At 37.2% G+C, this 13452-nt stretch overlaps 1 protein-coding gene across 1 annotated transcript in view; it reads left to right on the top strand.

Moving 5' to 3' along the window:
* LOC126095361 (protein unc-13 homolog C) overlaps positions 1-13452 on the top strand; it is a 657358-nt gene that overhangs the window by 254399 nt on the left and 389507 nt on the right. The gene's annotated exons all lie outside the window — the stretch shown is intronic.

The following is a 13452-nucleotide window of genomic DNA, read 5'->3' as shown; positions in this document are numbered from 1 at the left end:
GCAAGCTTCTTCATCTCACAATACCTACTGCTACCTACATCCTTCTGAATCTGCTTAGTGTATTCATCTCTTGGTCTCCCTCTACAATTTTTACCCTCCACGCTGCCCTCCAATACTAAATTTGTGATCCCTTGATGCCTCAGAACATCTCCTACCAACCGATCCCTTCTTCTAGTCAAGTTGTGCCACAAACTCCTCTTCTCCCCAATTCTATTCAATACCTCCTCGTTAGTTATGTGATCTACCCATCTAATCTTCAGCATTCTTCTGTAGCACCACATTTCAAAAGCTTCTATTCTCTTCTTGTCTAAACTATTTATCGTCTATGTTTCACTTCCATACATGGCTACACTCAATACAAATACTTTCAGAAATGACTTCTTGACACTTAAATCTATACTCGATGTTAACAAATTTCTCTTCTTCAGAAAAGCTTTCCTTGCCATTGCCAGTCTACATTTTATATCCTCTCTACTTCGACCATCATCAGTTATTTTGCTCCCCAAATAGCAAAACTCCTTTACTACTTTAAGTGTCTCATTTCCTAATCTAATTCCCTCAGCATCACCCGACTTAATTCGACTACATTCCATTATTCTTGTTTTGCTTTTGTTGATGTTCATCTTATATCCTCCTTTCAAGACACTGTCCATTCCGTTCAACTGCTCTTCCGAGTCCTTTGCCGTCTCTGACAGAATTACAATGTCATCGGCGACCTTAAGGTTTTTATTTCTTCTCCATGGATTTTAATACCTACTCCGAATTTTTCTTTTGTTTCCTTTACTGCTTGCTCAATGTACAGATTGAATAACATCGGGGAGAGGCTACAACCCTGTCTCACTCCCTTCCCAACCACTGCTTCCCTCTCATGTCCCTCGACTCTTATAACTGCCATCTGGTTTCTGTACAAATTGTAAATAGCCTTTCGGTCCCTGTATTTTAGCCCTGCCACCTTCAGAATTTGAAAGAGAGTATTCCAGTCAACATTGTCAAAAGCTTTCTCTAAGTCTACAAATGCTAGAAACGTAGGTTTGCCTTTTCTTAATCTAGCTTCTAAAATAAGTCGTAGGGTCAGTATTGCCTCACGTGTCCCCATATTTCTACGGAATCCAAACTGATCTTCCCCAAGGTCAGCTTCTACCAGTTTTTCCATTTGTCTGTATAGAACTCGCGTTAGTATTTTGCAGCCGTGACTTATCAGGCTGATAGTTCGGTAATTTTCACATCTCTCAAAGCCTGCTTTCTTTGGGATTGGAATTATTATATTCTTCTTGAAGTCTGAGGGTATTTCGCCTGTCTCATACATTTTGCTCACCAGATTGTAGAGTTTTGTCAGGACTGGCTCTCCCAAGGTTGTCAGTAGTTCTAATGGAATGTTGTCTCCTCCCGGTGCCTTGTTTTGACTCAGGTCTTTCAGTGCTCTGTCAAACTCTTCATGCAGTAACTTATCTCCCATTTCATCTCCATCTACATCCTCTTCCATTTCCATAATATTGTCCTCAAGTACATCGCCCTTGTATAGACCCTCTATATACTCTTTCCACCTTTCTGCTTTCTCTTCTTTGCTTAGAACTGGGTTCCATCTGAGCTCTTGATATTCATACAAGTGGTTCTCTTTTCTCCAAAGGTCTCTTTAATTTTCCTGTAGGCAGTATCTATCTTACCTCTAGTGAGATAAGCCTCTATATCCTTACATTTGTCCTCTAGTCATCCCTGCTTAGCCATTTTGCACTTCCTGTCGATCTCATTTTTGAGACGTTTGTATTCCTTTTTGCCTGCTTCATTTACTGCCTTTTTATATTTTCTCCTTTCGTCAATTAAATTCAGTATTTCTTCTGTCAACCAAGGATTTCTATTAGCCCTCGTCTTTTTACCTACTTGATCCTCTGCTGCCTTCACTACTTCATCTCTCAAAGCTACCCATTCTTCTTCTACTGTATTTCTTTCCCCCGTTCTTGTCAGTTGTTCCCTTATGCACTCCCTGAAACTCTGTGCAACCTCTGGTTTAGTCAGTTTATCCAGGTCCCATCTCCTTAAATTCCCACTTTTTTGCAGTTTCTTCAGTTTTAATCTACAGTTCATAACCAATAGATTGTGGTCAGAGTCCACATCTGCCCCGGGAAATGTCTTACAATTTAAAACCTGATTCCTAAATCTCTGTCTTACCATTATATAATCTATCTGCTACCTTTTAGTATCTCCATGGTTCTTCCATGTATACAACCTTCTTTGATGATTCTTGAACCAAGTGTTAGCTACGATTAAGTTATGCTCTGCGCAAAATTCTACCAGGTGGCTTCCTCGTTAATTTCTTACCCCCAATCCATATTCACCTACTACATTTCCTTCTCTCCCTTTTCCTACTACCGAATCCAGTCACCCATGACTATTAAATTTTTGTCTCCCTTCACTATCTGAATAATGTCTTTTATTTCATCATACATTTCTTCAATTTCTTCGTCATCTGCAGAGCTAGTTGGCATATAGACTTTTACTACTGTCATAGGCATGGGCTTCGTGTCTATCTTGGCCACAACAATGCGTTCACTGTGCTGTTTGTAGTAGCTTACCCGCACTCCTATTGTTTTATTCATTGTTAAACCTAATCCTGCATTACCCCTATTTGATATTGTATTTATAACCCTGTATTCACCTGACCAAAAGTCTTGTTCCTCCTGCCACTGAACGTCACTATTTCCCACTATATCCAACTTTAACCTATCCATTTCCCTTTTTAAATTTTCTAACCTACCTGTCCGATTAAGGGATCTGACATTCCACGCTCCGATCCGTAGAACGCCAGTATTCTTTCTCCTGATAATGACGTCCTCTTGAGTAGTCCCCGCCCGGAGATCCGAATGGGGGACTATTTTACCTCCGGAATATTTTACCCAGGAGGATGCCATCATCATTTATCCATACAGTAAAGCTGCATGCCCTCGGGAAAAATTACGGCCGTTGTTTCCCCTTGCTTTCAGCCGTTCGCAGTACCAGCACAGCAAGGCCGTTTTGGTTAGTGTTACAAGGATCATCCAGACTGTTGCCCCTGCAACTACTGAAAAGGCTGCTTCCCCTCTTCAGGAACCACACGTTTGTCTGTCCTCTCAACAGATACCCCTCCGTTGTGTATCGCTGAGGCACGCAAGCCTCCCCACCAACGGCGAGGTCTATGGTTCATTGGGGAGGGGGATCCAGCAAATTTTTCTAAAAAGAATGCATTCATCAGTAAACTTTACAGTAGAACTTGATGTTCTGAAAAAAATATAATGACTGTATTTTCCCATGCTTTCAGCTAGTCACAGTAATAACATAAGAAGGCTATACTGGCTAATGTTACAAGGCTAGATCAGTCAATCATCCAAACTGTTATCTGTGTGATTGCTGAAAAGGTTGCTGTCCCTCTTCAGGAAATAAAGGCAGTCTGTTTGAAATTGCTCGTCTGAAATTCAAATCGACTGGTGAGTAACATTCAACACTATGTCTTTCAATCCCATGAACCATAAAATGTTTGAATCCTCCTTGGCATGCTGCAGATATAGTGGTCAACATGTTGCTGCTCAGACTTCTCAAACCCTTGCACGGTGGATCTCTTGAAGTCATCCAGTGTGTGAGGAAAGTTTTACAGTGACATTCTGCAAGTTTCAACTATCCCCAACCATGCTTATTCAGGTTCATTTCAGCATTTCACCCCATTTGGTGGACCAAGCCTCCTGTTGGAAAATGTTCACTACGTGGGCGTAGTGTGCTCAGTATTATTGTCTTGAAAACCAAATCCATTGTCAAAATGCCATATGTGTGGTGGGACAATAGGTTGGAGGATCCTGTCCCAAACCTACACAGCCCTGAAATTAACCTACGTGAAGATGAGAGATCTTGAGAACAAGACAGTAATGACACCAAGCAGAAAAGGAGGAGGTAACTTTCTTATTTGTGCCTCATGCTATAAGTCCCTCCCCCCCCCCCCCCCCTCCAAACCCCACCCCATCCCACCCTTCTAAACTAAATAAGTAATCTGTTTATTATTCAAAAGTAATCTCCATAACTGTTAATACATTTATCCCATTGTGAGACAAACAGTCAATGCCTTAATCGAAAAATATTTGCAGTTGCCTATTGAAAGTAAGTGTACACCTCTTCATCTGAAGAAAATTGACAGGCAAGAATGTCTTGGTTTTAACATGGGAAGTAATTGGGACAGTATGGTGGATGTGGAAGAGCTTCCCAGCAAAACTTGTGGAAACATGTGGGCAGCCCACAAGCTGCCAAGTTTGTTTTGGCTACCACGCAGAAGCCCTTACATGTCCTCCATACAGTCCCACTGCCTCACCATGTGATTTTCATATTCTTAGAGCCCTCAAGAAAGACATTCATGGCTGTAGATTTGTTTCAAACACAGAGGTGCATGTCTGAGTACAGTCAAGGTTCTGTAGGCCACCATAAACATTTCTCCATGAAAGCATTGCCTGTCTTGTCTCACAGTGGAAGAAATATATTAATAGTGTGATGATTTCTTTTGAAACACTGATGCAGCACTGGAAGGATGTTTTGCATGTGTGGTGTGGTGTGTGTGGGGTGGAGGGGGGGGGGGGGGGGGGCATGCAACTGTGTGCCCACATGCTGAGTGTATGTACTAATTAATTGTAATAAAGGACTTTGTTTCACAGCTGAGCATTTTGTGGTGTAGTTTTAATGTACCTGTCCTCTTCTGTGTGTTTCCTCTATGTGGTGTGTAATGTTCTGTCAGCCTACGCATTTTATCCATCAGAGATTTTGCATTAGCCCACTGAATGTAATTAAATATTTAACATAATTCCAGAACAGATGAGTTGTAACTTACTGACATTTTTCAGATATGCATAAATGTTATCAATTTGTCAAGATTTGACCCTTAATAGAGCTCAGATGAAACCAGATATGTTTTATAAGACATACAGATGATTTGTCTTATGTGCATTTCAGTAGTAGAACCATTCTTATCATCATTTTGTCATAAAATTTATTGGAAGAATTGGTCTAATAGAGAATTTCCTCTGAGTCACATTGATAACAAGTTTCATGATGAAGGCACAGTGACACTGTTGTAGTGAGGTGCACTTGTCAACAGAACGATTGTTACTAAAGATACATTTTGTACCATTAGTTGAAGTATTTCTGATTATGACACTAATTATGACAATGGAGTTTTTATGCTTCAGTGTTTTTTATTTATTTTTTTCCTTACCATAATATATGTGATGTGGATAGTAATTCTTTGAGAGGGTCAACAGTAAAAACTTGTTCACTGTCTAATTTGTCTTATTTCCTGTAACTTCCACACCATAAACACAGTTGACATACCATAGCCTATAGTATTCTGGCTGCGTGATATTGTCTCATTCATATATATGGGTAAAATGAGGTACATGGGGAAGACCAAGCTTTGTAGATACTAGACACAACAGACTTCTCAGTAACCCCTATTTATCCCAATCTGAACTGCAAATACAAAATTTGCTGAAGTGGACACACCAATAAAGACTTATCCCCTCAAATTATTCCCCTGTTAAGGAAGATAAAAAAGAACAGTTGGTACTGGCTTGATTGGTTAAGTTTTGAGTGATTCGTTTCAGAGATGGAGGCTATATTTAAAAAATTCATATATTAAAAAGAGGCGTGAGATACATGGTAATGCATGTGAATGCACTAAACTTCCAGAGACAGTCGTGTTACTTTATGTAAGGTGTGAAACTGAAATAAGTGTGTACAGACCAGTTAGTTTCTACTTATCACAATACCTTAATAATATCTTGGAGAGAGAGGAATGACAGGCAGCTAAAATTTCTTTAGCTTCAACTTGCTCTTTTATATTGCGCCAGTGCATGCAGTTTGACTGAGCACACTAAAGTATTCTTTACTCAAAACATTATTCTTTATGCAGATGGTGAAATAGTTTATGCCTAGAACAGTTTCCTTCTAATGTACAGAAGTCTTCAACTTTCCCCATAGTGTTCACATAACGAAATGATGATTATAGTATTAACTTTTCTGTGTCATACGATACAAAACTGTATACTTCTCCAACAGCTTTTTTTCAATTTTGAATGGCAGTAAGTTGGTGCTATTGTCAACCTCAATCATTTATATAATCATTTGAGTCTTGTGCATATGTTTTAGTAACTATTACAAACAGTTTTCATGTAACCACATTCATTCATGTTATTTCATTATATAATTTTGGAAAGGGAGTCTCAATCAACTTTTTGTGCCCATGTGTAGCTCTCAGAGGCAGTTTCTGTGAGTACTGTCACAAGAGTAGATGTGCTTCTTGCTTCCTAGTAGCTGTGCACACTACTGACACAGAACTCGCAGGTGAAATAGAAAAACCTGTACCAGTCACTTATCTTACCTTTTCATTGTTCAAGACATCATAACAGTATGTTCACACTGCAATTTACAATGTCAAATTCAGAAACTGAGTTATAAAAAAATGAAACAAAGATAATAGGAAAGCTCTTGTGATAGTCTGCTCAGCATATAGAAATATCAGTCTGCACATGCAATAACATGAATGAGGCGCACTGATTGCCAGCTTTGCTGTTTGCACTTAATGAAATTGTTAGTTATTGCTTAGTTTTAGAATCAGAATAGTTCAAAATGTCTTTTATATTTGTGTGACTAGGAAATTTGTAAAATATTTCGGTTAATAATAACAACATTTGCCACATCTACTACTGTAATGTAAGAGTGGAATCAGACAGAACAAAACTATTATTAGTATATATATTTTATAAGTACTTCAAAGAACATTAATGTGTTACATATCATGCACCAATAAACAAACATTCATAAAACATCACACAACAGTGTACACTGTGCTTTTCATCCTGTCATTGAAGTTGTTATTAAATTAGCCACAGACACTACAGAAGGCCATACTCACCAAGAACAGAAAATGGCATGAAACTGACAGTGACACACAAATTTTAAGAATGAATCATATTCTATAAAATTAAATGTTTCTTGTTTAACAGTGAAGACAGGAAAGACACAGCAAAGAAACAGACTAGTTACTTGGAACCTAGTGGAAAATAAGGAGATTCAGAATTTTGAGTGAACTCTGCTCTCTACAATGTTATTATTAAATTTGTAATGTATTACTTATCCTGAACACTTGAAATTTGACACTGTTTAATATTTCTGTCACTTCACCCAGATTCTGGTAGTGGTGAGTAAGGTCATTTCATGTCTGACTTGTAGTTTTCTACTAATGCTTTTGTTTCATCCTGTGTGTAATCCACATGCAACATGCTATAAGTATGAATAATTGAATATTACACTTGAAAAGTATGTCACTAGTTGACCCAATATTCCAAAGCATTGTGTAAGCACAAATTCAGTCTTCTCAAATAACTTTCAGTATTTTCCCAATTTCAATACAGTTTTGTATTATATGAGTCGATAGGTGCACAGAAAAAGTTAACATTTTGATCTTAGTAATGGTGCCATAAAAGGTGTAATGAAAAAATAGGTATAATTATCATTTCTTCCAGAGTAATTACTAGGTCACAGTTGACTTCAAACTGCACATTGCATATACTTTAGAAATATGTAGTGTATAAGAACTTCTTTGTTTCTTTATTTTACTTTGTTGTTGTGTTTGATATGCTTGCTGGTAGTTGATGTAGTACTATTTCCTGTGTTAATGATGGTGATCTCGTTTGTCAGTCCAGTCAAGCTTTCAGTTCTATATTTCCTCTTCACAACCTTTTTGTTATATCTGATATTCTCTCTCTCTCTCGCTTGCCCAGGAGCACATGCGTGTGCACCCACCCACCCACCCACACACACACACACACACACACACACACACACACTTACACAGAAAGCAATCTAATCATGCAAAATCAGAATATGGATTTTAATTATGTGAAAAATTGATCAAACAGGTTTGAGTATTAAAGTAATCAATAGCACTTAGTGCAAGTAAATGCACAATGAAGACCAGAGGGTCTGAAGATTCTCAACAGTGTTTTGTAATCGTTTTTCACGTGTAGTGAAAGCTAAAGATCCCGAGAAGTCCATCACATTTCTGTGTTAGTATTTCAATATTTACAGTGGAATTTGGAAAGTTAAGTGCCTGCAATGCATATGACACAATATACTGAGTTAAGCAATGTAACATACACTTGATAATCAAATGCACACAAATACAGATTTTCATATTAAATGAAAACTTGATGTTCTACTGAGTCTCAAACCAAATTTGCTGCATATTATGCATGCAATGCTCAAGAATTTGTTTTCTGAATACATCTCAACTCAGTGCCTCAGTATGTCGGTAAATCTCAACTGTCTGTCCAAACTCCACAGGGTCTTTCCTCCATGCATGCCAAACTAACTCCCCTAAGATAAATTATGTGGTAGAGAATGGCTTTGTTACAGCCCAAGATTTGTTTCCACGTTGGGACTTATGCCTTTCTGTGTAGTATGTACTGAAATGAACTTTCCTATCATATTAAAATTGCGTGGTGGACTGGGACTCAAAAATACTCTGCTGCCGAGCATTTTATTTAATAAAGAGGTAACTTCTATGCTGTGCATAAGGCATTTTTGCAGTTACAAAAGTGAAGCAGGCAGGCTAGGAAGATATTGTGGTACCAGAAAACATGTAAAAAGAGTTACTGACCAAGTATTTTGTTGGACTGTGAATAAAAATACAAATTGAATCTTGAAACACACTTTGCATTCACTGACTATGAAAAAGCATCTATTAGTCAAAAAAATCCTTCCTGTGTGGGATTTTATGAGCAAATGATTATATTCTCCCCACCTTGTGAATGCCATAGAAGTCTTATAGCATGGCACAAAAATAATGTTGAAATTAGGAAACCTACTAACTGAAGATATTTGCATCAGTCAAGGAGTAGGTCATGGTTGTAATTTAGCCCGTATTCTTTTCAGTATATATGTAGGTAATTTAGTTACAGAATATAAGTTGAGAATGAGGCCAGGAACTGAAATAAATTAAAGAATGCCCATAATGACAGTATTTTTTTGGTAATCAACCTGTTGTTCAATAAAATTAGGATGATTTTCGGAGCTTTGTAATATCCTCAAAAATTCTGTTTGAGGTATTACATGGAAGGCCCCACACAGTGGCCAGAATATGGCTTGTGTAGGCAAATATCTAGGCCAAACAAAAATAACTCTTAGATGATAGAGTAATTGTACAAGTGTGAATGTTACCTAACTTACAATATTAATCATGATTTTGATTACAAGTTGCATAAGTAGCTGGCATATGTGAAACAATATGAAGGAATCCAGGGAAATAAGGAATGTGGTGGCTGTATCATGTTCACTGTATGCAGAGATTTAAATGAGGAATACCAGATTTCATAGTAAGATACATCATCGGAAATGAGATTTCTGAGAGCTCTAAAAGGCTGCATGGAACTAAATGTATTTAAAAGTGATGATGCATGGGAGAACTGAAAATTTTTAAAATGAAAGTAAATAAAGGAAAATATCTCACAAACATGAACAGAATATAAGAATGAAGAATACTAATTGAAGTTTTATGACGTAGATTGAATGGCAGAAGGAATGTTAGAAGACAAACTAGATGATAGTATCAACTTGCTTTGTGGCTAAAACAGTCATGTGTATTAGTCCTTGGAAGAAGTATTGGAATCCTTAATCACTAACTACTGAGACATAAGCAAACTCCAGTGGAGCTGAGAGACCCAAAGAGAAGACAGACCCTTATTTTAAAGCTTCTGAGACTTGAAAATACTTCTTTCATTGAGAGGAAAATGCTGACAGGAAATAGAAATTGTGAAGGATGATGTGCAAGTGAAAGAGGTAAGGAGAAGTTACCCAACATCAACAACAAGAGTCAATAGCTAGAGGACAGAAACTTTCTAACAGTTGATACAGGAAACCCAACGACCTGCAGGCAGTCAACACATCCACGTTTCAAGCAGAAATGCTGAATGAAATCATGGGATTTTAATAATATATAAACAGGAATATTTTTTTTATATTTGCTTTGTGTGTGTGTGTGTGTGTGTGTGTGTGTGTGTGTGTGTGTGTGGGTGGGTTTGTGGGTGTGGGTGGGTGGGTGGGTAGGAGGGGGGAGAAGCTATTTTCAATACTTGTAAGCATGGAAAGGGAGGTTCAAATGAGTTGAGTGTGGAACAAGTATCTTAGTATATGATATTTAATCTTGTGTTACATTGTAATCAGATGATAGAAGTTTGCAGTCGGTATCATTTTCCTGTAACCAGTTACTGTTACAGAAAATTCATTCATAGTTATTTGGCTGTATAATGGAGTACACAATTTACAAGTCAGCTGGTGGATTGTATACATGCTGAGTTAGTCTGTTTTAAGAGAAAGGGTTGCCAGTCTCATGAGTTCTTTCATTTTCTGAAGTTATTCAGTCACAAGTGTGTTTAGCTACACTCCATTTGCAGGGGCCACATTTAGTGAGTTGTGAATAATAGAGCACCAAAGTATAAGCCAGGCACAGTATTTCCCTTTTTACTGCCTGTTATTTGGTAATGCAAATAATTACTCACTTCGTGCCATGAAGACTATGATTTACATAAATTATACTCTGAAATGATACTAACTTCATAAAAATTAATGGTATGGATATAATAGAGGGAAACAATCCACATGGGAAAAATATATCTTAAAAACAAAGATGATGTGACCTACCAAACGAAAGCGCTGGCAGGTCGATAGACACACAAACATACACACAAAATTCAAGCTTTCGCAACCAACGGTTGCTTCATCAGGAAAGAGGGAAGGAGAGGGAAAGACGAAAGGATGTGGGTTTTAAGGGAGAGGGTAAGGAGTCATTCCAATCCTGGGAGCAGAAAGACTTACCTTAGGGGAAAAAAAGGACAGTTCCCCCTAAGGTAAGTCTTTCCGCTCCCGGGATTGGAATGACTCCTTACCCTCTCCTTTAAAACCCACATCCTTTCGTCTTTCCCTCTCCTTCCCTCTTTCCTGATGAAGCAACCGTTGGTTGCGAAAGCTTGAATTTTGTGTGTATGTTTGTGTTTGTTTGTGTGTCTATCAACCTGCCAGCGCTTTCGTTTGGTAAGTCACATCATCTTTGTTTTTAGATATATAACTTCATAAAAAAGCAGATAAGAATTTCTAAAAGAGTGCAGATAGAAATAATTTCTAAATCAACTATGTGTATTGGACATTTCCATGTGATTCATAAAATAATTCAGTCAGCCAGTATCATCTGATGAGAAAGTTTGTTTCACCAATTGTACCAATAGTTTCTGGTTATTTGATTCTAAAAAATATTGGTGGTTTAAAAGCCATTTATCACAGTATATTGTTTTTAATTTATTACTTCTTTAATTCCATGATCTCAATTGATTGTAGGTGACAGATGTACCCATTGTTTGTGGTTGCTGTGTCAATTTGTATATCAGTTGTTTCCATATATTTACATTCACTCATTCAATAAGTGACATGTGAGAGGTGTCATATCTCTTACACATTTGATTAAATTTTGTATCTTTGTTTTAGAAGATCATGTAACTGTTTTTGACATTCAGATGGCTGTATGTTGCCACTGAACCGGAATCATCTTGGATATGATTGAGGAAAGTGTTAAAGACCCTTATGACCCAACTCTGTTGCTTTCCCCAAGTCCACAAGCCTGACAGTTATTGCTCTGGCAAGTAATGTTACGTATGCACTTGAACTTTTAGAAATGATATTGTTGCCTGTAATGAAGCCATGAGAAAAGGAAAAAATTATGAATATCCGGTCAGATCTAAAAAATTTCAGTGTTGTTCAGGTACTCACGTAGGATTTAAAGTACAGTTGGGGAGCACGAGTAAACATAAGCGTGTAACTACAAGTTTTATCGGTAGCATCTACAGCCAGAAGTGACATTTAAATTTATAGTAAATCACAATGTATGGAAATATGAAGTGAGAAAAGGGAATTAGTTTATTTGTGGATAAGTCATATCTTTGAGAAATCACAGATTTTATGGAACTGAGATTGGTTGTAGAGTGCTTGTTTAACCTACCCATAAATGTTGCTTGAGAGTGTTGGAAATATACCAGACTCTACCGTGAGCAATCATAAAGCCTTTACAGAGTAGAATAGACATCTTACATATAAGTCTTGTAGAAATGGTAAAGAGTCTAAGATAGTAGGTACCTGAAGAACCAGTTTCCAGTTAAGAATGTAAGGAACTATGACAGTTTTCCATGTGTTGCCCACAAAAGTATTACAAACAAGAGATCTAATTTATAACAGGATGTCATTTCTCCCATCTAGGAAAATGACAGCAAAGAAATACTTCTGTGATACAGCACAGTACAAGCTACCCTCATCTTGTCTTTTCAGTTACTTTCAGAAATTAGCTCTAGATACCGAAGATAAATTTTTAAAAAATCTGCCCTCTTCATAAAAAGAAACAAATTTTTTTTTCAGCAGAATGAGATTTTTGAAAGTGTATTGATCAGCCATCTTTTAAAAAGTGTGCCATCACGTGGAAAAGGGTGTAAGAAATAGTTTAGAAATTTGAAAATGGGCATTGGAGCAGGCATCATTAGTCACAACAACAGACTTGAATATTTAAGCTGTGTGGAGGGATGTAGAAGAGATAAGACAATTGATAATACTCACAATCAAGCCAATGACACATGGACTGTTAAATGATAGGAAAGAAAAAGAGTTGGCAGAGGGAAGCAAAAGGTCACAGAGCAAAGAAATAACTTAAGATCTTCATCAGTTAAAAATAAAGTACAGTCCTATTACTATAACTAAAAGCTCATCAGAGAAGGAGAAGGGAAGAGATGAAAAATGCATTCAGTTGGTACAAATTGAAGTGATGGGACCCTGTGTGTGTTGGAGCCAAAATCTTCAAATAAAGAATTATTATAAGTTCTCAATTTCAGGCATGAATAATGCAACATGTAAACCATGTTCAGCATGTGGGTTACACTAGTACTGCTCATATTCCATATGTGTTATATTAGGTTCTTATTAATTTACTGGCATAGAAAATTACATTAGTTTATACTGGTACTGAGAGGTATTTTTTATTTAATAAAAGACTAGTGCATTATGTGTTGTAAGGTGATACACAGCATTGCACTATCCACACAGTGCACTCTAAATACAAGTGGAATTTACTGCTAAAGAGATATGTGAGTAGAAATTAACGTAAATCATGTAGTGTGGATGTAGATGTAGATTTTCCCTTTGTATATGTCAGTAATAGAGTAAGAGTGGTAGCTTATCCTGTAATGAAGTCATAAATAGAGTAGATATGAATGACATTGGAATCCCTTAATAAGTCTTTGTCGTTGAGTATTTTTGTGTTCAGTACTCAATACTTAACTCTCAACACTATTTTGACTATTCTGTTGTTGCCTTTTTTTCACCTTTAGAAGTTTTGTGCAGCAGACTTTGCAGTCA

The sequence above is a fragment of the Schistocerca cancellata genome, chromosome 8 (assembly GCF_023864275.1).
Source record: "Schistocerca cancellata isolate TAMUIC-IGC-003103 chromosome 8, iqSchCanc2.1, whole genome shotgun sequence".
Classification (NCBI taxonomy): domain Eukaryota; kingdom Metazoa; phylum Arthropoda; class Insecta; order Orthoptera; family Acrididae; genus Schistocerca; species Schistocerca cancellata.
Note: the sequence above shows the minus strand (reverse complement) of the source record. Positions and strands in the feature narration are given on the sequence as shown.